This window comes from Zalophus californianus, chromosome 4 (genome assembly GCF_009762305.2).
Source record: "Zalophus californianus isolate mZalCal1 chromosome 4, mZalCal1.pri.v2, whole genome shotgun sequence".
Taxonomy (NCBI): domain Eukaryota; kingdom Metazoa; phylum Chordata; class Mammalia; order Carnivora; family Otariidae; genus Zalophus; species Zalophus californianus.
The window spans coordinates 66251658-66276484 of NC_045598.1; positions in this window are offsets into that span (position 1 = coordinate 66251658).

Genomic DNA, 24827 nt, shown 5'->3' on the forward strand with positions numbered 1-24827 from the left:
ATGTCATCAATTATATGGACATTTCTAAAAGAATAAAACTGGGGGTGCCTGGGTGGCTCAGTCAGTTAAGTGGCTGGCTCTTGATTTAAGCTCAGGTCATGATCCTGGGAGGTCCTGGGAGGTCCTGGGAGGTCCTGGGATTGAGCCTTGCCTCTGGTTCTGGGCTCAGCACGGAGTCTGCTGGAGGACTCTCTCTCCCTCTGCCCCTTCCCCCACTGGCTCTCTCTCTCTATCTCTCTCTGAAATAAATAAATAAATCTTTAGGAAAAAAAAAGAATAAAAGTGATTTAAAGCTGCCTTGGTCACAATGAAGATTAATATAGCATCATTAGATTAAATAAATATAAAAGTAAAACATAGTGAAAAGACAGATTATTTCTATACACTTAAGAAAGAAATCTTTCTTGAAGAAGTTCTAAACATACTTAAGGAGGGATAAGACGTGGAATGGCACAATTGCAAATCCAGTCCACGGGCAAATTTTCAATCACCAAGAAGCAGCTGGAACAAGCGAATCTTACGTCGTGATACAGATTGCGTAGCAGGTGAAAGCTGAGAGCAGCAAATTCCATTGCTTTCTCATTGATTCTTATAGTAGGTGGCTTGGGCTATGCCATGCCAAAGTTTCAGTCATCATTTCAATGAGCTATTTTCACCAAATCTTCATTTAATAGGCTTCTTAGTGTCCTAGGGTTGCTGTAACAAATTACCACAAGCTTGGTTTAAAACGACAGAAATTAATTTCCCCACAGTTTCAGAGGCCAGAAATTTGAAAACAAGGTGTTGCCAGGACCGTACTGCCTCCAAATACTTTAAAGGGAAAATCTGTTCCTCGCCTCTTTTGGCTTCTGGTGTCTCCAGACATTCTTTTGGTTTGTGGCCACAGGAGTCTGAGGCCAATCTCCGCCTTTATGGTCACATTTCATCCTCTTATCTTTCTCTGTCTTATAAGGATACACATAATTATGTTTAGGGCCTATCTGGGTAATCCCTACTCTTCTTCTCAAGAACTTAATTTAAACATATATTTTGCCATTTAAGGTAATAGTTACAGTTCCACGGATTAAGATTTTGACATATCCTTTCTTGTTTTGGGAGCCACCATTTAGCCTACTGCAGTAGGCATCACAAGTTCTATCTTTAATATAACCCAATTTCAGGATACTATGTCTTGCATGAGAAGGGGGGAAATGAGAAGATGAAAAAGTAAATAACTTGTTATATACTGTATCTCTTCATGTGAATACTTACAAGGGTAATGGGTTTAGTTTTTCCAGTTGTATCAATCTCCAATTTGGTTGCTCTATCTTCTGGTCCTGTATTCAGAATTTCCAAAACAAAATTGCCTGTGATCGATTTTCTAGGAAAGCCAGAACTTATCCTAAAAATTGCTTTATCCTTGAAGTTATAAAACTCACTTCTGACAGAAAAATGGAAGGGCGAATAGGCAGCTCATATGAAAATGACGACTTCATGTCACGTCTCGGTTTTCTTTTGGAGAGGATTCACAAGCCACCATTTTGACCTAGGGAGAAATGTTGCCATTTTCACAGCAAAGTGTTGTTTTGTTTTGTTTTGTTTTGTTTTGTTTTGTACAGCGAAATGACAGTTTTCTTCAACAGTAAAACTGAATTAACTTCTGAGGGAAAAAAATGCAGTAAAAATGTCAAACTCATAAAATATATCATGTTTTGAACATCTGCACATGTTTTTGACTGACCTGACCAAGAAAGAAAAATGTCCTCAAGGTACTAGTGAATCAGAGACTTGGTGGTTGAAGGACAGGTGGGGGTGAGGATGACAGAACTGGGAAGGAGCAGGGAGAGGCAATGTAAGCATAAGGGGGGAAGTTGCATCCAGGTTACAGGTAAAGGGCTCAAGGTATGGAGCTATTTCTGGATGAAAGTAATTACATTTCTTAATTGTGCAATATCATATTAAACAGTCCAAATGAGCTATGGCCGTCTAGAATCAAAACAATGCCGCTGTAAACTAGAAAGGCTGATGTGTCTCAGAGGAAAGTCTTCCTCCTTCCTCCCCTCCCTGCCTTTGTTCCTTGGTTCCTTCCTTCCTTCTGTCCCTTCTCTAATGCTTTTCTGCTGGTCTATCTTGTGAACATAAGTGATATTTTTCGGAACAAGTGTTTTCTGTTAACTGTGACTTTAAAACTTAACCACCCCGTCCTAGTTCCCTTACCTATTTATTAATTGAATGCTGACTGTATGTTCTCTCAGAGAAACGGTTGATCTTACTGAAAACAATAGTCGCAACCATTAAATGCATGGAGGTGAACAATGCAATGCTCCGGAGTCAGACTTAAGGCCGTTTATATTCTGTTAAAAGATTTCAAGCCACAAATAAGTCCCCCTCTTAATTTTATAAGAAGAGCTAATCCGTCATTGTTTATTCTGATCAATGGACCAAAACCAGAGAAATTCCACACCCTGCCCACCATGCGTGACTTAGGAGAAGGCAAGAATGAGATGCTTCATAACAATAACAATTTCATAACATGTACAATTCTATAAAACTGTTTTCTATTGTTTATTTTTGTCATTACAATAGCCATAGTAATACTTGGGGCCAGAATGGTCACAAGATGCGATTTGCTGGCGCAAAACACTGGGCTCACTGCAGACTAGGTAGATACCCGTGTGAACGACTGTGCTTTCATCTAAGCCAGGAAGGATTTCAGAAAGCCCAGGTCTTGGCTCAATCATGTCACCTAATGTTTAACTCTATCCCTGAGCGTCAGTTTCCTTTATAATGGCGAGGAAGTAACCTATAATTTCTGAGACATTTTTTCCAGCTCAGACGAGTTCAAGTTCTAGCAACCACTTTCAACAAGAGTGTTGCCTGCCCTCTGTGTATAAAAAAAACTTTACCTTGTCCCTTTAAATTCTCTTACCCTAGCTAGTGAGAATAAACTTAGCTTTTGGTGTTAAGACTTGCTGCGGTGTGACCTTGGACCAAAAAGACTGTTTGGAATGAGAGGACAGCTCCAGGGCTCGGAGTTGTCTCCCTTACTTAATTCAGTTGTTCAGCAGCAGCGCGCCTGATGGCCAGATAAGGTCAGAAGACCTTATCTTCCCCTTTCTCACTAGCCACTGCCCATTAAATGCATCATCTTGGTCTACCCTCTCAGTGGTATAAGCCAGCCAAATGATCAGATGAATAAATTTTGTTTTCAACCACGACTAATGTGTAAGATATGATTGAAATAGAACTTACATGGAACTGGAATTCTTCAAAGTTAATAATATAATTGCAGCTTGCAGCAAATTGAAGTCCATATGGTTTTCACATTTCCTTGAGAAAATTCAGGTGTTTTTTAGTTCACGAAGAGAGGAGCAGGGAGGGCCTTACTACATATATATCAACTTCTGCCCAGACCTTTGCTAAGGCACCTGTTCTGGTCGCTCACTATATATATATATATATATATATATATATATATATATATATATATATTATATATATATATATATATATATATATATATCTTCTAAAGGATACAAGACAAATATCCTATATCATCACCTACCAGGATACTTTGAGATTGTGTGAAAGGGAACACATTTGTTCAAAGAAAGTATGCTCTAAAGTACATATAGTCTCAGAATGGATGTAGAGTCAGATTTTTTTAAAAAAGGAGAAAATTATCAAGTTAAATTAAAAATTCACGAGGTACTAATACTCTTTAAGGGATGATTTTTTAATTTTTTAACAAAGAGTGAAATTGAAGGTTATTAGGAAAGGAAGGTAAAGTCCTTTCTTTAAAAAATATGTGTTTTCTGTGCTTGTCCACTTTTAAATCTACTCACTCAAACCCTTTCTCCTGTTCATTCCTACAATTCCCCAAATGAACAAAAAATGTAAAAAAAAAAAGTGTGAAAAAAAATCAAATAAAGTTAGATGATTTTATGTGGAAAAAAAATGTTGGAAGGAGACAATGAGATCTATTTGTATGCTCTTTTGACTGTCCTGTTGTCTTTAGCTTCTCTTTGGCCCCCCATCCATCTTTGGTTTTTATTACACCTTGATCTACTGTTCAAGTCTTGACTTGTTTTAGTGGTAATGATAAAGTAAGTTCAATTTGGGTATTTTTGAAACTATGATACCGTTTTGAGGAAAGTGACAAAAGCTAGACTATTGACCATATATCACGTAAGGTTTTCTATTCTATTTGACCCTTTATTTAGGATAACTTAATTGCAGCCCACATCCAGATTTACCAAGACTAATTAGTTTGTAAACCCCAGTGAACTTGGTTATTCTCAAATAATATGAGACTGAACAGCAGGTAAGTCACTTGTTTTCTAAACTGTGCTGGGTTGCAAACCCCTTTGGATTTGCCACCTTGTCTTTCCTGTCCTTTTCAATGCTCCAGAAGGCTAACTACTTCATAGATCCTTCACAAAGCATATGGCCTATGCCCCCTACTCTCCTTCTCCAGGTGGGATCAGGCAATAAAAGGTACAGGCAAGTGGTAGGAAAATAGAGAGGGAACATTCTGGATATTTATCCTTCTCTATGCCTCCATGCCCCCACCAAGTTGCTAGCGGTGGTGCATTCCTACAGGCACCATTCCTGAGGCGCAAGTTCTTTTTTTTTCATGACTTTAACATTTGCTGAGCTTCAGAAGCACCTCTTTGTCTTTGTCTTGCCTAGACAGGCCCTGTGATGCTAACAGCTTGTGGGTTGTCTTAGGTCAGTTACCTGAGAAAAGGACTCTGAGAGGGATATTTCTGTTGAGGAGCTTTATTGGGAAGCATGCTCAGGAGAAAGAGCTGGTGAGATGGAAGGAAGCAGGAATGGACAAAAAGAAAATTTATCCTCTGATGCAGTGACTTCAGCTCTGAAGCTGGGATGGCCCTTAAGAGAAGCTGGAGTCTCCTGCTGGGGAACCTGGGACTTTGCATTCCCTGAGGACTTGTCGATGTCTGTGGGCTTCCTAGAAAAGGGGCATAAGCTTGGATGAGACAGCCTTCTTTGGCAGAGGACAATTCTGGTGAGCCTTCGGCTCAGAACTTTCCATAGCGGGGGTGGGAGAGGAGTGGATTATCATCAAGGAGAGAACGGAGCAGCATACCACTGTATCCACTACACTAGCCTTCTTCAGCTTTGGTTGGGTCCTTTAACCTTGCTCAAATCACTGTAAAGGATCCCTTTGTTACACTCACTTTGGTTAAACCCTTTGAGGAAGCATATGTTTTAGTCTATATTCCCGAATGATGAAGTCTTGAAAGGAAGAGAGAGTAGCTAACAGGTATTACTGACCTACACTGTGTATTAGCTGCAGGAAGTTCAAGTCTCTTTAAAAGTTTCCTGGGCAGTTTTTGATTATTTCCACTTTGAAATCCTGGTTCTACCATTTACCTCCCATTTACCTTGGCATAGTGGCAGGTTATTTACAATATCTGTTCTTTGTCTTCTGTCTGTGAAAATACAGACAATGATAGTACCTATCTCAGAGGCCTGCAATGAGGATGGCACATAATACTCAAGGGATTAGAAGTATATCTGGCACATAGAAAGCATCACATAAAGGTAACCTTACTATTACTTACAGTTCTTATTCAATCTCCTTAGAGCTCTTCCCATTAGACATTTTGAGTGTAAATCCAGGATTTAGTATTATACCTAATTGCTATGAAGTTTAAATTGTTGAAATCCTTCAGAAATCCATTTTGCTGTGAAGTTCTAGTGCAGTGTTTTTTTATACCTCTGCCTCTTCAATGTATATGAATGTCTAATTTCCCCCACCCCTAAAGTTCGTGAACCGGGAAATGTTTTCCGGAAGTATATGTTTACTTGTAGGTAATTTAAAATATTTCATTTCAGTGCTTTTGACTTTATATAGAAACGTCTGAACATTTAAAAAATATCCATTAGGACCCAAAATCATGTGTTTTACTTGTGTACTGTGTGGTGGTGGTTGACGTTTTTAATGTTATTTTTCACCTGATTGATTTGGATATTGCTTTACTATGTTGTTGTATTTATTGTTTTCTGCTAATTTAAGTCATTTCTTTAATACTTCATCCAACCAGAAGGGAATAGGCTAAGATAGCGCACTGATGCCAATGTCTGTTCAAGGCTTATATTTAACAAATTTGATTTGACTTTTTTCGTGTATACATTCGAAGCAAACTTAGCAAAAGTAAAGTCGCTTGTCTTTACCCATGTTTTCTGCTTTTGGCAAGAAAAGTAACATTTTCCTTCTGATTTTAGCAAATGTGAAAATCCTGTTTACATGAATCTAGAAATTTGGACCACAAAGGGAATATAATTTTTGATTTGAAAAAATCCAAACGAATCTATTTCTGCTTTTCACTTATCATTAAATGGATTTGAACCTCTCAAAGGTGGAAACTTGTTTTTGAAGATGCCACTTCTGCTTTATTATTGAAGGCATCCTGATTATTTCATCTTTACTACACTTTTAAAAAATGTAAATTGGGGGTTAATATTTTACTGTATTAGTGTCACTGTTGGTAAATGGGAAAAAATCCCAATCATGATATTTCTCTGGCCATCAAATTTTCTGAAGAGAAAAGATATTTTTCATGGACGTGCCAAATAGCTCTCATTAAGCTTAATGGTGACTAAGAACATTATGCTTAGACACTGGAAAGATAATACAAGGACATTAGGATCAGAATGGATTTTAGGCCTATTACAAACAACTCCGTGCAGAAGAGTTATATATAACACATAAAACCGACTTAAAGACTTTGGAGTAGGTCATAAAGCATTCACAAATGATGTCAAATATATATGCAGATTGAAGGCCATAAATGATCAAATCAACAACACAGTGGCAAAAACTTTGGGAAAGAAAATTAAGCTCTAACTTTATGTGTGGCTTTTTGTAACTACAGAGGTACAGATATTATTTTCATCATATATATACCTTATGAATTATTTATTATTCTAATAAAATAACATCATTTTACAATTAAAAAATCAGAGACAATTTCATAGGATTAAGATGTTGCTCTTTAGATTGCATTTGGTTTTCATGAGCATTCTGATTTTGATTTGAATATTAGCTAGCCAACTGAGGCCTGACAAATACTGAAATATATTTAGTTCATCATTTCATGTGGAGTTTATTCAAATTTTGGCTTCTGTGTAGGTATACAGATGAATTAGAACTTTTAACTGGAAGACTGATAAGTGTGGCAAAGTGAAAAATAAAAGTGCTGTTGATTTACAGCTGTTGGGGAAACACGCACACACACACACAATTTGTTTTTTTTTGTTTGGTTGTTTTTTTTTAAAGATTCTATTTATTTTTTGACAGAGAGACACAGTGAGAGAGGGAACACAAGCAGGGGGACTGGGAGAGGGAGAAGCAGGCTTCCTGCAGAGCAAGGAGCCTGATGCCAGGCTCGATCCCAGGACACTGGGATCATGACATGAGCTGAAGGCAGACGCTTAACGACTGAGCCACCCAGGTGCCCCCCCACCCCCCACACACAATTTGTTAATCTAAGAAAAGGAACAGCCCAAAATCTCCATGCCATCCTATTGTTCTAGAGAACTAAGATTCAGATAGCATCATTAAGAGTATCCCATAGTGTGCCTGGAATTGTGTGGTTATATCGCTGCTGGTGATCCAAGTTTATATAAAATTGGGCCTCCGCTTTTTCTAATAATGTTTTCTTTTACTCAATATGCTTGCATCATTCGGAAAATATCTTTTTCAATCAATTTTTCTATTCTTCCCTTTTGTTGTCTATGTCTTTAGATGTAGGGTATAAAATGACAATTTAAACCCGAGCTATTGTTATGAATGACCAGTGTGCCACTTGTTCAAATGGGATAACTAGTATGGGTTAATGATACATACGTATTTGAAAACAGGAACTCATAAAAATTAATGTATTGTGTGTGTTTTCAGTATTATGGAGTATTTTCATGTTAATGAAAGACTAATAGATCCATGAAGGGTTGTCTCCCTGACCTCAACCTGTCTGGGAGTCCTGACCTCACACCATTGATCTAGGCTATGGAAGGGGGTGACAGTTGGGGAGAACAGACTGATTTATTTAAATATTCAAATCCATTCAACGGAACCAGTGCTAGGAGAATGAGAATTAAGGGCATTTTATTTACTTACTATTTGCTACATGTCTACAGAATACTTAGCATAAAAACAGGTGCTATCCACACTGTAAACGTCTTTCTTTTTTTTTTTTAATAGTATCTCTTTTTTTTATTTTTAAAGATTTTATTTATTTATTTGAGAGAGAGAGAGAATGAGAGACAGAGAGCACGAGAGGGAAGAGGGTCAGAGGGAGAAGCAGGCTCCCATGGAGCAGGGAGCCCGATGCGGGACTCGATCCCGGGACTCCAGGATCATGACCTGAGCCGAAGGCAGTTGCTCAACCAACTGAGCCACCCAGGCGCCCTGTAAACGTCTTTCTTAATACAAAAATTCTCAGTGATATGTGCTTTAAATGCATATGAGCCTGGATTTAGTTTTCGTTATATTTCTTTTGAGAATAACAAGATCTCAATAGATGTTTATAACAGTATTGCTGGTAAATTTACCATCCAAATATAGTCAGGTTGATCTTTAAAATTCGGGATTAATTCATTTACTCTAGAATCATTTGTCTTGATTTACCTGATTCTACAGCTTACACAAGTGTCTCCTCCATTTCTGAATATCCACTGAATAAAAGGCAATTGAACCCAGGGAAATGTTCATTTGTGAGATTGTATCTAGTGAGCAGGAATTGGGATACTACAGAGTTGCAAGCCAAATCTGCCCTACTTCTTGTTTTTGCAAATATACTGGAACAGAATCATACCCATTTACCTTCATTTTGTCTATGTTCCTTCGCACTGCCATGGCGGTGATGGGTAGTTGCAACAGAGGATGTATAACCCTTAGCACCAAAAATATTTTGATCTGGCCCCTATTTAGAGGGCTATTCCTTTCACTGGGAGGAGGCAAATTTTAATCGATCAACACTTGAAGGCAAAAAAAGACACACACACACACATATACACTCACACACACCTTTAATGTCTGATCCCAGCATGCTGAATTTGCGGAATCCATAATATTTCTGAAAAACAAAACAAAACAAAAAAAGAGCAGAAAGAGTGGTGCAGCATAGAAAGATCTCAAGGACAGATATGTTTTAGAAAATGAGAAGTCTGCCCGTCTTAAAGACCCTCACAAAGGGAATATTGTTTTTAAGTTCTTGGTCAAATGTCCTATGTAAATATGGAGACTTGGAATTTTTGCTTTGACCTTTTACCTTGCTTTTTGTTAATTTATTAAATTCATTTTTATTATCCGTTTTCACTTCCATCTAAACGTTATTACCGTTTTCACATAAACTTTATTTCCCACTAAATGAACACTGGCATACATCTTCACTTGCTGATTTTTTTTTTTATTCACAAACCCTTTCTCCTAATTGCCCATATATATATTTGTAAAATCATGAGACTCTGCAGCTTTGCATCATTTAATAAAATAGATACAGTTTCTGGCTGTAAATCTCCTTGTCATCTCAAAGAACAGGACAGCAGATACCTTAGGGCAAACAGAACCCAGTAGTAGTACAAAATGGTTTGTGTGATGTGGCAGAGGATGGCTATGCCCAATCCCTCCTAAACATCTGCTACAATGCGAATGACCCTTAATCTTTTATGCCCTCCCTCCCCTACTTATTCTCTATCCTTTAGGGCAGTGGTAATCTATGGGGACTCAAATTTCTGAGTTTTCACAGAGCAGCAAATTACTTTGTACAGATCTTACAGGCAGGCAGTCCATCAATATTGATGGAGTATATACTGTGCACAGAATACAATTCTAGAAGCTCTGGAGTACATAAAAAATTCTGAATTTATAGCTCCTGCCCTGGAGGAGATTACAATCTAAATGTGCTTTAGGAAAAAAAAAAAAAGCTCATTTGATGAAGAAGAAGTTGGACAAATTTGTTTTTGTAAAAGTTGTATAATTGGTTTGCAGACACTCAAGCTTTATTAGTCCAGAAATCAATAATTAAAGAGAGACTCAATTTAGAAGGAAAAAAAAAAACTGTTAACAAGAAAGAGCCTATGTCATTAAGAAGAAGACCTTTATTTCCTGTCATTGTTAATCTGGAATCCCATAAATAGGTAACGGCAACAATAGCAGATTTAAGCCCTTTTGGAAATCACTGTTACACTTTCACAGGGAGTGATGAAAGAATGGGGGCGTTCATGACCTGTGTCTCTGGTCCAGAATAAAGCTTGAATTGTTACTGATGCTAGTGTGCTGTATTAAGTGTAATTGAAACATAGAAGGCAGAGATGTTGGAAAGAGTCTCTTAAAATAATCTATAGTTCCTCCTAGGCTTTTCTAAATTGAAAACAACATGGTTACCACTACATATTTGCCACTGAGTATTAAGGTTTTATCTCTCAGAAAATGAGATAGCGGTTTGATGCTCATAAATCAAGAGGCATCTGCTTTAAAAAAATATATATGATGTCTTGGTGAGAGAGCTTAAAGGTACAGAGCATTCCATCTGGACTTACAAACTGGCTGTGGCTCATACATTATCATGGGATTCCAATTCCATATTTGAACATGGCTAATGCCATCCCTCACAGTGTGTTTGTCACCTCCTGGGAGAGACCTCTGTTTAGCTGTTTCCGCTGTGAGCCACTTGACACACAGACTCTCACTGTTGGTATTGCCTTCACCTTTCCAATCCGTCACTGGGGACAGGACTTAGCTCTGCCTGCTGATCCCCACAGGCCACATGTGGTGCGAGGAAAATAAGGACCATCGAAATATTCCACCATGAATCAGAGTTTTAGTTTTGCCGGTCATAGTTCTTTAATGTCTCTCTTGCTTTACTCTTGACCACTCTAGCCTTTTCGGGCTTGAACCAGGCACCAGGTCACAGAGCCCCTCAACCACAGGAAACGTGTGTGGTTTGGCACTTGTTCCATCTGAGATCTCTTCACTGCTTAAGATAAAGACACTTCCCACTCTCCCTGGTGGCAGGAAAGTGAAGGAGCTCAGAGAATACTTTCTATAACTAGCTACATAAAAATGCACCATTTATGATAGACTGGTGACTTAGTTAAAACTTCAGTTGTTTTAACACTTGCTTTCATATGCATATTACGATTGTTCAGTATCATCAGAGGATGTAATTATTAAAGTCACACTGAAGAGCTGGTTTATGGGCTTGTGGCCTGTGCAACCCACCAAGGCCTCATGCTCAGATGGGGTCTATGCTTAGCTCAGTGCCCTGCTACTTCCTTCTCAAATCCTTAGCAACTTTATCTTTGAACTTGTGTTTTGTTAGTGAAGGCTGATGGGGCAAGAGACTTATGCAAATGGGAGTTGACCATTCCTAGCTTCCCCATTGCTTACAGTATTCACAGTGCCGCCCAAAACCTAGAATGCTGGTGAACCCGTAGTCCATGGGAGAACAGACAGACTCAAAGCCAGTATAAGATAAGGTTACATAGATGACTTAGAAAGCAGAGACACTGACAACCTTGAGAGGTCACACTTTCCATTCAAACTAAAATACGCTTAGAACACAACAAGGCAATTGTGGCCTAAAAAAAATACAAATGCCAAGACACCCTATCATACCGTTTCTGGCTCACACCATCTCATCTGTTAGCCAACCACTCACACTGAAAATGATGACAAGGAAAGAAAGGGGATAATAGGAAAACTCATAGTTCCTCTTCTTTTCAGCCCCTCCTTACTCAGTCCACAGCAGGTAGAAAGTACTGGTAGGATGTGCCCATAGCTGGAAGTGGGATAAGGTTGGGTTAATGTTATGCAGTGTTTCCACTGTTCTGGTAGTAAAGAGATATACGGGTGTGCACAAACTCTGAAATAGGAATTATGAAATTTTGGCGATCTAATGAAAATCAGCTGCTTTTTTTTTTTAAGATTTTACTTATTATTTGAGAGAGAGAGAGAACGAGCAGGGCAAGGAGCAGAGGCAGAGGGAGAAGCAGACTCTCCACTGAGCAGGGAGCCCGATGTGGGACTCGATCCCAGGATTCCAGATCATGACCTGAGCCAAAGGCAGATGCTTAACTGACTGAGCCACCCAGGCGCCCCCAAAATCAACTGCTCTTATACTTTCATTTAAAACTGAAATTGTGTGGTATAATGAAGAATGGTACAGTGTAGGCTAATAATTTAAACTTTTTACTTTCTTTACTTAGAATGACATTAAATAACAAAAAAAAATACCCTAGCAAATTGAGAGAAGGAATGTTCAAGAAAAGAGACAGCTTTGTATTTCTGAACCACTAACAACACATTTCCAGCTTTTTGAACAAGGGCTTGACATTTTCATCTAGCAATAGACTCCACATATTATGTAGCTGACACCGCAAGATAAACAAAAACAAAATAAGAAAAAAAATCATATGGATTCTGAAAAATGATCCTTGTTCACTTTCTCATATACATCCTTTTGGGATTTTTCCTTACACACCTACAGTTTCTCTTCTATTTCTCACTCTCCTTCTTCTTTTAATAGAATTACATATTGCAAAAATAGTATTATTCTCTCCACCTAGAAGATTCTTGTCCCACTGCCTGAATGGTTTCCTCCCTCACTTCCTCCAGGTATTTATATAAATATCACCTTCAGAAAGACCTTGCCCAACAGCCCTATTTCACCAGCCCCCTGACACCACCAGCAACCATAGCATTTTTACAACTTGAATAACCATCTGACACACTACCTCACTTTTCTTAATTATTACTTTACTCTTTGTCACCCTGTCTTTGTCTGTCCAGACTGCCATAGCAGAATACTGTGGACTAAGCAGCTTATAACAGCAGAGTTGACTTCTCACAGTTTTGGAGGCTGGAGTCCAAGATCAAGGCAGATTAGGGGTCTGGTGAGAACCAGCTTATTGCTTTATAGAGAGTTGTCTTCTCTGTGTGTCCTCACATGGGGGAAAAGGCAAGAGAGCTCTTTGGGGTCTTTTTTCCAAGTACAAGAATCCCATTCATAAGGTCTTTGCCCTAAATGACCTAATCACCTCCTAAAGTTTCTATCCCAGACACCATCATCCTGGGGATTAGGTTCCTCAGAGAATTTGGATGTGGGAGGGGACACAAACATTGTCCGCTGCACATCCCTGATTAAAATGGTAGCTCCATGTAAGCTCCATGATGGCAGGATTACCATAATTTGATCCGTTCATTGCTGTAACTGTTTGGCCTAGAACAGAGTACTCAATAAAATTTATTGAACGTATGCATTAATACTCTACATTCATTTTAGTTAATGACAGTGCTTGTCATACAACAGCAAACACAAGAGCCCCAGATAGATTCTTTTCCTTAATCCTTATACCGACCCTCTGATTATTAGTATTTTACAGATGAGTATAATGATGGTAAGTGCTAGATCTCAAAGTGTGCTCTCAGATTACAGTTATTGGTATCCCTTGGAAAATTCAAATTTTTGAGCCAAATCTCAGACATCCTGAATTAGAAACTTTGGGGTTGGAAAGCAGCAACCTGTGTTTTCAGTAGGTCTCTAGGTGATTCTGATGCATACCGAAGCTTTGAGAACCACCGGGATAGGTTATTGGCCAAGGGATACAGTTAATTATATGTAGAGCTGGGATGTGAATGCTTACGGTCTAACAAGAAGTGCTCTGAACCACAGTGGCACAGCCCTCTGATGAGCTTGTGTTTTTTCACATCACCCACTCCACATCTGAGCACCACTCTGCATTTAATGCAGCAGCCTATGTACTTCTGCACTGTCGTGGGGATGACGCTGAAGACAGCAATGCCCCACTGTCCTCTCTTATGGTCACATCACATCCTTATTAACAAGGGAATCTCCTTTGACCTGGAGTCCATCACTGATCCTTCCTCAGTGCACCTTTCCTTGAATCTTGTTTCTACAGTGGTGAGAAGCATCCTTCAATGTCAATATAATGTATTGATATCTTTATTTAAAAGCAAACTTGTTAGATGTAGCATGGAAGAGAATGTCAGACCTGGGGGTACACTATTAAACACTGCTTTGGAGGATCCTAGCTCTTCTTGCTTTCTTAACATTGTATAAGATGCTCCACATTACACTCAGGAACATTGTTTCATTCCCATTAGTTGCCTCTAAAACCTATGTGATCTTAAAACAAAATTCATGTGATTATAATATGTAGACATGTCAATTTTGCAAAACAGAGAGAAATTTATCCTTCTAAGATTAGTTGCAACTCTTCACAGGACCAAAAGAAAAACTAAATAAAAGCTAAAATTGTCAAAGTAAGAGTAGCTCAAATTGATTTGTCTTTTGTGATAAATTTGATGTTTCAGTCACTTGACCTCTATTGTGTAATTATACCAGGTATTGAGGATATCCGAATTTAGTGAATTAAAAGCATTCATTCATACTTTAATATGTATTTGGCTATCATTAGTTCAATGTAACCAATACATATAAGGTACTCATATATTGTTTTTTGAATTATTAATTGAATATTTGATAATACAAAATTTAACAATATTGCATAGTATTTGGAAAATATAAAATTTTGAATTTTGGAGTATTTCGTTCTTAACTTTTTTGCATACACATGTTAATTATAATAATATAATTATACTATTTCCGTTATTGTATTACAAAATAGAATGCATCCAAATTATTAAATAGTCTTCTTACTAATTATTTTTAATGATAACAAAACATTTCTTTGAATTGGTAATGACTGAGCCACCCATGGGCCCCCATGTGTGGAGTATTTTTAAGAGAAAAGTAATCATCTCATTATATTCAATCTCTTTCTACAGCTGTTATAACATTGAATTTTAACACTGGATTTGTGCACATCAAAAGTCTTGAAATGTAGTAGCACACCCCTTAACTTATTTAGGAAGGAGCTTCTTTATATAATAATAATGTATAATAGTTAATAATGCAATGTTAGTTACATATATCTCTTATTGGTGCTTTTCATAGCAATGTGTAAGTAGCCCTTACCAGTTCCTTTACCAGTGAAGGTAAACATATCTGTGTGTATACTATTTATATTTTCTTTTTCAAATTGCTTGTTCATATAGTTTGCCCATTTCTAGAACCTAAAATATTTATATTTTCATATGACTGTCTAAGAGCCCTCAAAGCACTTAAAGACAATCTTTGTCAGTTTTATAGCATATAAATATAAATTTCTAACTTGTCTTTTGGTTTTAAATGTTTATTTAACTTATATTTTTAAGGAACTTTTTAAAATCTTATATATTCAAATTTTCCTTTTCTAAAAAAAGATTAAAATTTTCTATAGTAACAAGTCACTAACTCATGGGGCGCCTGGGTGGCTCAGTTGGTTAAGCGACTGCCTTCGGCTCAGGTCATGATCCTGGAGTCCCGGGATCGAGTCCCACATCAGGCTCCCTGCTCGGCGGGGAGTCTGCTTCTCCCTCTGACCCTCTTCCGTCTCGTGCTCTCTGTCTTTCATTCTCTCTCTCTCAAATAAATAAATAAAATCTTAAAAAAAAAAGATTTAAAAAAAAATCACTAACTCATGGAGCCTCTTTTATATATAATAGTTAATAATGGTGATCTCAGTAGTTATTAATATATGTATATCTCTTATTTGTGCTTTTGACAGCAATGTGTAATATACACTCACACACATATATGTGTGTATGTAAATGTGTGTATGCATATAAAATCATATAGAAAGACATCATTGAGACATATATATATATAAAACCTCATAGATCAGGGGCACCTGGGTGGCTCAGTCTTTAAGCATCTGCCTTCTGCTCAGGTCATAATCCCAGGGTCCTGGGATCGAGCCCCACATCAGGCTCCCTGCTCAGCAGGAAGCCTGCTTTGCCCTCTCCCACTCCCCCCTGCTTGTGTTCCCTCTCTCACTGTCTCTCTCTGTCACATAAATAAATAAAATCTTTAAAAAAATAAAAAAAACTCATAGATCAAGAATGGCAAAGCTCCTTTAAGAAAAGTCTGAGGGGCACCTGGGTGGCTCAGTGGCTTGAGTGGCTGACTCTTGATTTCAGCTTGGGTCATTATCTCAGGGTCTTGAGATCAAGTCCCACATGGGGCTCCATGTTCAGTGAGGAGTCTGCTTGAGGATTCTCTCTCCCTCTCTCTCTCTGTCCCTTCCCCCTCACATGCTCTCTCTCTCTCTCTCTCTCTCTAATAAATAAATAAATAAATAAATCCTAAAACAAAGAGAAGAGTTTGAAAAACAGCAATTTATATAATCTCTCAGGATGAAAATAAGTTTGCTATATTACAGATAAAATCAGTTCATATACAATAAGTCAGTAAAAACTTAGCATTTACCTCTCTTAACCTTACCTCTCTTAAAAACTTAACATATTACCTCTCTTACCGTATAGAAATAATTTGCCTTCTAAGGGACAAAAAGCTACAAATTTACATCAACTTCTCAGACTTCAGGCCTTAACAAATACTAAATTTCAAATCAGACAAAAACATATTCTAGAGCAAATTAGTAGACTTTTTTGTGAAAGGCCTAATAGTAAAATTTAAGTTTTACAAGCTGCATATTCACTTTACTTTGTCTTTTATAACACTTTAAAAATGTAAAGATTCTCTTCAACTTGTTGGTCTTAAAAAAAAAGTGGTGGGCTGAATTTGACCAATGTACTATAATTTGCCAACCCCTGTTTTGTAGAATTAATGATCCTTGAGTAGACTAATCAGACAATGCCCAAGGTGACATGGTAAGGACACTTAACCATCCTATTGCCTTATTTTTATATTTTGGATTTTTTTTCTTAACAATTTTTATTATAAATAATCTCCAAATATTTTTACAAAAAATCTTATTATCATTTTTTGTTGTTGTTGGCCTAAATAATTTACATAGGTATAGAAAAAATCTAACGAGCCATACAAGCTTCCTTGTAGTATGATTAACTAATCTAGACCTATACAACATTGAGCAATTATTAAAGCAGATAATTAATTTTCATTTGGAAATTGTATAAACTAGGATTGTATTTTCAATATTCTCTATTTTTCCGAGCAGTTTCTTTTTACTCACTCTGTTTTTTTTTTTTTTTTATTTTCCAAAATCAATCGCCAAAATTCATCTCCAAAGATTTATTTGTGGTACCTATAATTAAGGGTAAATTCCTCACTTCTCAAATCCTTGCTCCTAGCCTGCTAGGAAGTAACCTTCTTTATTACCTGTAAGGCCTGGAAACTATGTAAACCATAGAACAATAATTACCAGACCTGTTTCCTGGGAGGGCTTTGTAGGCACTAATTCCATATATGAAGTATAATATTTGTCCTTAATAGTGGCATTATCATAGGTGATCAAATAAAATTTGACACTCCATTTATGCCTCTGGTTACACAATCAGTCTCTGCAATTATATTCTTGTAAACAGCATGACAATTCTTATTAAACCTATGAAAATAATAACATTGACACTGGAAGTAAAGAACTAGTGTCAAATGACAAAAGAGAAGAAAAACAAGAAAATAAAGTACTAGTAAAAGTGTTGCTTCTGAATTATGAGGGGTCAGGAAAAATGTATTATTAAAGAATATTTTATTTCAGTTTACAAAAGCATAGTCTCTTGAATTTAGGGTTAGAAATGGATCAGGAGTAAAAAGTTTTTTTCTCTACTAATCAAAATAGAATATGAGCTTGTAGCAGCAACACCATCATACATTCAATAAAGAGTAACCACAATTAGATTTCCTACAGCATCTCATTTACTTCTTCATTAATTCTTCTTCCACTGGATTTTGAGCAGGCAGCCTGCCCTCCTGAGTCATGTGTTTCTTAACTAAAAAGAGAAAGAAAATCCTGATTCAGTTCTCAGTATAGTCTGACAGTTTTCTAAGCAATGACAACTCAGAAACCCACATATATGAATCTTTTTCTTGATGTAACAGTAGTTAATAATACCTAGTACAGTTATTGCTGTTTTCCCAGAAAGGCCTTGAGACTGTCCTTCATTGTTGAAAACTCAACAAAATCTGTAGTTTGTGGCAGAGCGTTCAGGCCAGCATGAGGGGGAAGGTAGAAATGCCCTGTTGATGATAGACTGAATAGAGCTGGTTATGTCATTACCGCAACCAACAGTGCAAGAATGGACAAGATTGTTTTGGAGTGAAATAAATAACGCTTTTTCTAAGAAACTGATCAGTGTTTCCCTTGAGGGTAAGAACATAGCATGGAGGATGAAGGCATTGATACATTTCCAGGGAGACTGATACATCTTGTAAAGGATATCATCTTTAAAACATATTGTATCATGGGACACCTGGGTGGCTCAGTTGTTAAGCATCTGCCTTCGACTCAGGTCATGATCCCAGGGTCCTGGGATCGAGCCCGCATCGGGCTCCCTGCTCCGTGGGAAGCCTGCTTCTCCCTCTCCCACTCCCCCTGCTTGTGTTCCTTCTCTGACTGTGTCTCTCTCTGTCAAATAAATAAATAAAATCTTTAAAAAAATTATATCTGTAATCTTTTCTTGTACAGAATTAACCCAAGAAAGGCTAAGCCTCACCTTTTATCAGACACCTCTTACCTTGTAGATCATACACTAGTGTTGAGCTAATTAATGAGAAAGAAGCACCAAAATAAATCTAATTACTTCTAGTATCCTCTTTTTTTGAGATGAAAGAAAAAAATGATTATGATTATTGTAAACAGCCATTTGGGAAATATCAAAGATAATTTTGGGTATAAAAGACATCTTGAAAATTATATATTTTTTAAATTTAGGATATGATCTTGAGATGGTAAAATCAAATGAATTATCAAAGACACAAATTTAAAGAAACATAGCTCTTTCTGAAGCAGATAATACTCACTGTTTGCTTTTTTTTAAAGATTTTATTTATTTATTTATTTTAGAGAGAGCAAGAGAGTGGGCATGCAGAGAGGGACAGAGAGTGAGAATCTGAGGCAGACTGAGGTGCTGAGCATGGGGCCCAATGCAGGGCTTGATCCCATGACCATGAAATCATGACCTGAGCCAAAACCAGGAATTGGGTGCTTAACTGACTGAGCCACCCAGGCACTTCTCATTGTTTGCTTTTAGAAATAATCAAAGATAAAACCAAGTCGGTATAAGCCACAGGAAATTATCATGGCAAAATACTATCCCTATTATATGGAAGTTTATCCAAAAGGTAAAAATTACTATTTATTATTATTTGTTAAGAACAGAGTAAATACTCTTAAGATCAGTTAGTCATTTTATCCATGAGAGAACCAAAATTGTAGTGTTTTTTTTAAAGATTTATTTATTTATTTGAGAGAGAGAGAGAGAGAGAGCATAAGCTGGAGGGGCAGAGGGAGAGGGAGAGAAAATGTTAAGCAGACTCTGCGCTGAGCGTAGAACCCCACATTGGGCTCAATCTCACAACCCTGAGATCATGACCAGACCTGAAATCAAGAGTTGGGTGCTTTAACCAACTGTGCCACCCAAGTGCCCCAGTTTTGCTTTAATATAACTTTTAGCAATAGAGAGTCCACAATTTTTTCCTTTTTAATGAACAAACCCTTAAAAGAGTCAACTTTGATGTTTTGATACACATCACTATTTCTTTCCAGATTCAATATATACACATATTGTATATTAGTTTTCCAGAGCTGACATAACAAATTATTGCATTTGGGTAGCTTAAAATAACAGAAATTTTCTCTCACAATTCTGGAAGCTAGAAGTCTGTAAGCAGGGCCAAGCTCCCTCTGAAGCCTCTAAGGGAGGATTCTTTCTTGCCTTTTCCAACTATTGGTGGCCCCAGTCATTCCTTGGCCTGCGGCAACTTGGCTCCAATGCCTGTCTCCATCTTCACAGGGACTTCTTCCTCCCTTTGGGTCTCTACTTCCTCATGTGGTATTCTCCCCTCTGTATCAATCTCCTTTTCTTCTAAGGGCACCAGTTATACTAAATTAGGGCCCACCCTAAGGATCTCATCTTAACTTGATTATATCTGTTAAGACTATTTCTAAATAAGGTCACATTTACAAGTGACCTAGAGATTAGGACTCTAATATATCTTCTGGGGGACCACAACTCAACTCAAAATAAACTGTAAACCAAGGCAAATAAAATTAACTTCCCTTAAATATTCTACAAATTGTAGTACTACTTAAGTTTTATCTTACACTGTATCTTTTTCCTATTCTGGAACAAGCTGACATTTTGTTTTAGGTTAGGACAAAACTATTTTCCCTTGCAGCGGGGGAAAGAGGGATAGAGGAAGGAGAGGGAGACATCCCATTTGCTTCACTTGTATTTCTTTGACATTATTGTTCCTAGACTCTTAAGCAAATGAATTAATTTCTATATCGCAGAGAAAATTGGGAGGTAGGCCACTAAGAACTAATATTTTAGCACATGAGCAAAGCCCGCAAAATATATAGTAAGAACTATTACAGCTTGAACTATTTCTTTAACATTTTCTGGAATGGAAAAAATAAACATATTTATAAACAAAACCAAAAGGTACAGTTATTCTATGACATTTTTAATTATAAAATTAGATATATATTAATTGAGCAAGAATTCTGAATTTTTTCTTACTTAGAAATTATTCAGGTATCCAAAAATTACCATTAACTCAATCTAATTTTGTCCCAGGATTTTAAATTAACTAATAATCTGAATTATTATGTTTAAGCTGACATCCCAGAGAGTATAATCACTGCTGAATTTTTTAAAAGTTCACTAAAAGTATAATTTAATGTATTTTAACAATACACATATTCTATAATCTTAAACATTAATGTAGGAGTACTGTTAGTTTATGTGATCTGTAGCAATATAAGAAGTTTAGAAAGTTCATATTAACTAATACTTTTATGAGATGCAAGCCCAAGGCATATTTAAAAATGATGCATATTTGTATCATAATTCAAATAATTAAGACAGAGAAAAGCTAATGTTTTTAACCAAAATATAAAACTAGTCTTTACCAAGGATTCACCCTGATTATATAAACTTGAATTCTTATATAATATGGTTCGGAGTTAGTCGATTTGAGAGAAGTTTGTTTTAGTTTAAGACCAACACATTTAAATTTGGGAGGTCATTTCCTTCCTTCCCCATCCCTAGAAATCTTACGTTACTTTTTATTGTTTGCTTTATTTTCTTTTCTATAAAATGTAAATATAGAAATTATTTTATGTAAAAGAAATTATAATCAAATTTGTGTACACTTAATGAGGAACAAAAATATTTCAAACTCTTACACAAGGTGTAAAGGCTTTCCTCAATTACTGATACTGAGACACCAGAGAACTTGCAGCTTCTGGTCTGCACCTTAACCAAGGTCAGATCTAAACAGAACATAAAAGCTCACTTATCCAGATCTCAAAACTGTTTATCTTTTCCAGTGAGCATGAAATGTTTTAATCGATTAAAAAGTCATTGTGGATAAAAAGCAAAACAAAGAAAAAGACTAACAAATAAATGTTCTTTCATTTCTAACCTGAGAGAAGTTCCCACTGGAGGTCACCAAATGGTTAAGACCACAAAATTCTATTCTCAACCATTCCTGTTCCCTATGGGGAATGATTTTTTCTTTCTTTCTTTTTTTAGCATGAACTAACCATCAGAAGAACCAGAACTTTGCCAAGAACCAGAAACAAAAATAAAGCCAGAGAGAGAGAGGGAAATTCAGTAACGGTAAAATAGGGCACCTTGGGAGTTAATCCAAAATCCAAAGGGAAATAAAATTGCACTGGATAGCCTTTTTAGAAATTAAGCTTAATCTGTTTCAACATTTTGATGGAAGCTTGAAAATTGTCAAGGTGTCACTTTCCTTGTCAAAATCATGTTTCAAACAAATATATAGAGTGAGCACATATCAAAGATGTATTTGACTCATTAATGGAGGACCCAGGAGGATGGTAAGGTTGATTGAGAACATCTGAGACATATGAATTTTTATAGTTAGTTGGGAAGGGCATAATGAAATAAATTTGCTAAGCTAGAAACAAAATTGTGTAATGTCCTATAGGTCATTAAAACTGTAAATTTTGTGGTTATCTTTTATATTGAACAGAAATCACTTGCTTCTCTACTAGACAACAATATACAAGTTAATACTAACCTTAATAAATTCTGGGCATAAATCAGTAGTAAATGGCAAGTCAAACAAAAAGGTGCATTCCCCTAGAGAATTAATACTGGGTGAGCCTAATATACAGTACTCCAGTATGATATTAAAGACACATAGCCATTTTCTGCCTTGTTTCCATGTTTGGATTATTTTTCTTAACAGATCTTTGGGATTTATTGTACAAACAGATTTGGCAGCTTTTCCTTAATTGAGATGAGATAAATAAATCAAATTTGGGCTCTTTCTGTAAGAATAAGAGAATAAATAAGTCTTAGAGCCTTGGATATTGATAAAGGGATTATGTTGCAGTGTAACCATTTATTATTTATGATTTATAGTGTTTTATACTTTTATTTGAGCCCTTCATTTTTCTTTCAGTGTTTTACATATTGCTTCACAGATGATTATGGATTTAGGTGTTACTCCATGGTGATGAAAATGAGATTTAAAATGACAGTCATATTGAGAAAATCTTAATTTAATATATGTGTTCAATTTAGTTTTTGAAAATAAATATGACAACACAGAAGAGAGTATGTTATCAATATTATAACCTAGTTTTTGTATAATATCCACATACGTTCTTGCTCTTTGTGTCTTAATTGTGAATATACAACTTTTCAAGAATAACTTTATCAATATAAGGAGAACAACAATAATAAAATCTTTTAGTTTGTGTTTTCTCTGAACGGAACAGATGCTAGAATTCTGACAAGGTTTAGGCAAAAGGACTCCTCACCTTTTGCATTCATTTCTAAAAGCAGGTTTATGAAGAGCACTGAATCTAGAAGAGGAGCTGAAATCAGAACAGAGCATGTGCTCTTGATATGACCAGTTTCTGAGTCTCTCGGAGGTATTTTGTTTCATCTGCAGGTGGTTTTCAGGCATATGTCCAAATTCTAAGTGCTCTGAATCATATATTCCAAGAGGGAATAAATGTCGTATCTGTTATTTATATCTAGTGGGTGTCCTACCATGTGTTTCTAATAATGCACATATATCTTTACATCTGGAGAATTAGTCCATGCAAAAACCATCAGATTTAAGGTTTTCTTAACCTGAAAACATTTGACCATGATCTAATCATCCAGTCATCCAAGACTTGAAGTTAAGAAATTTATTAATCCCATTTTTTTGATAAACAAACCAAAGCTTGTAGTGATTAAGAACTTGGCCAGTATCACCAAGCTTGTGAGTTAAATAAGGATTTGACTGGGATCTTGCCCCTCTCTCACTATTCCCAATGTTATTACACTGCCTTAACCTAATATTTGCACCACTGTAAAAACTTCTTGGAGGCTCTCTCTGTTTCTACTATTCTTCACTGTATTCCTTTTACCAACATCCTATGTAACAGCTTAAGAGTTGTGGGGTTTTTTGTTTGTTTGCTTGTTTGTTCTCTTTTGTTTTTGTTTTTTAGTTTTAACAGTATCTAATTGTATTCAAAATATAATTCAAATACTTTATGGCCTACAAGGCAATACCTAGTTTGGCTGCTGCTTACCTAATGGTTCCATCTTCTCTCCTTTCCCCACCCCCACCAACCACTCCCCTCCTTACAGCCCTTCTCTTACTTCATACCTGCGTTTGGCTTCTGAACTTGCTGTTTCCTTATGACATTGCCTCTCCCCACATCTTTACAGGGCAGGCTCTTTCTCATTTCTCATCATCTACTTAAATGGCTCTCTGGACCACACAATCTAACGTAAACTTCAACCCCAAACAATCTCCATCCAATTGGTTTAGTTTTGTTTCTTCAAAACATAACATTACTCATTAAGTCTACAAAATTTATTAAGTACCTGTAGCTCCTAAGACTCTTCTAAACACTGGGGATATAGCAGTAAATAAACAGACAAAACCCCGTGGCTGCATAAAATGTACATTCTAGTTGGCAGACATAGGTAATAAACAAATAGATAGGTAAACTCAATGACATGTTAGTGGTGAGAAGTATTATATAGAAAAAAAATAAATAAAGCAAGAAACCAGAGAGTGTTAGGCAACTGTAACAGTGTTGCAATTTTATTTATTTTTATTTTTCTATTTTTATTTTTTGCAATGCTTATCATACTTTAATATGCATAAATTTTACTTGAGGACATTGTCAATATGCATATTTCGAGGCAGTGTGTCTGGGTTGCAACTGAGATTCTGCATTTCTAGTAATCCATAGGTCTTCCAAACTCCTTACTCTCAAACTCTCATGGATAAAAATTTTTAAAATGATCTGCAATAGTTACAAGTCAGAATTCTTGGACAATATGTCATAATTGGGAGAATTATTTTGTGTTTTTTTTGGCATTTTTCCAGTTTTGTTATTTATATGTTGTATCACATTTTCTTTATCCATTCATCTGTTGATGGACACTTACATTCTTTCCATATCTTGGCTATTGTGAATAATAGCCAAGTTCACTGCAGTGAACATGGGGGTGCAGATATTCCTCCAGGATGATTATTTCATTTCCTTTGGATATGCACCCTGAAGTGAAATTGCTGGATCAGAGGGTAGTTCTATTTTTAAATTTTTTGAGGAACCTCCCTACTATTTTCCATAGTGGTTGAATTAGTTTACATTCTTGCTAACAGAGCACAAGGGTTACCTTTTCTCCACATTCTTGATAGCATTTGTTATCTCTTGTCTTTTTGATGATAGCCATTCTACTAGGAGTGAGGTGATATTGTGGTTCTGACTTACATGTCCCT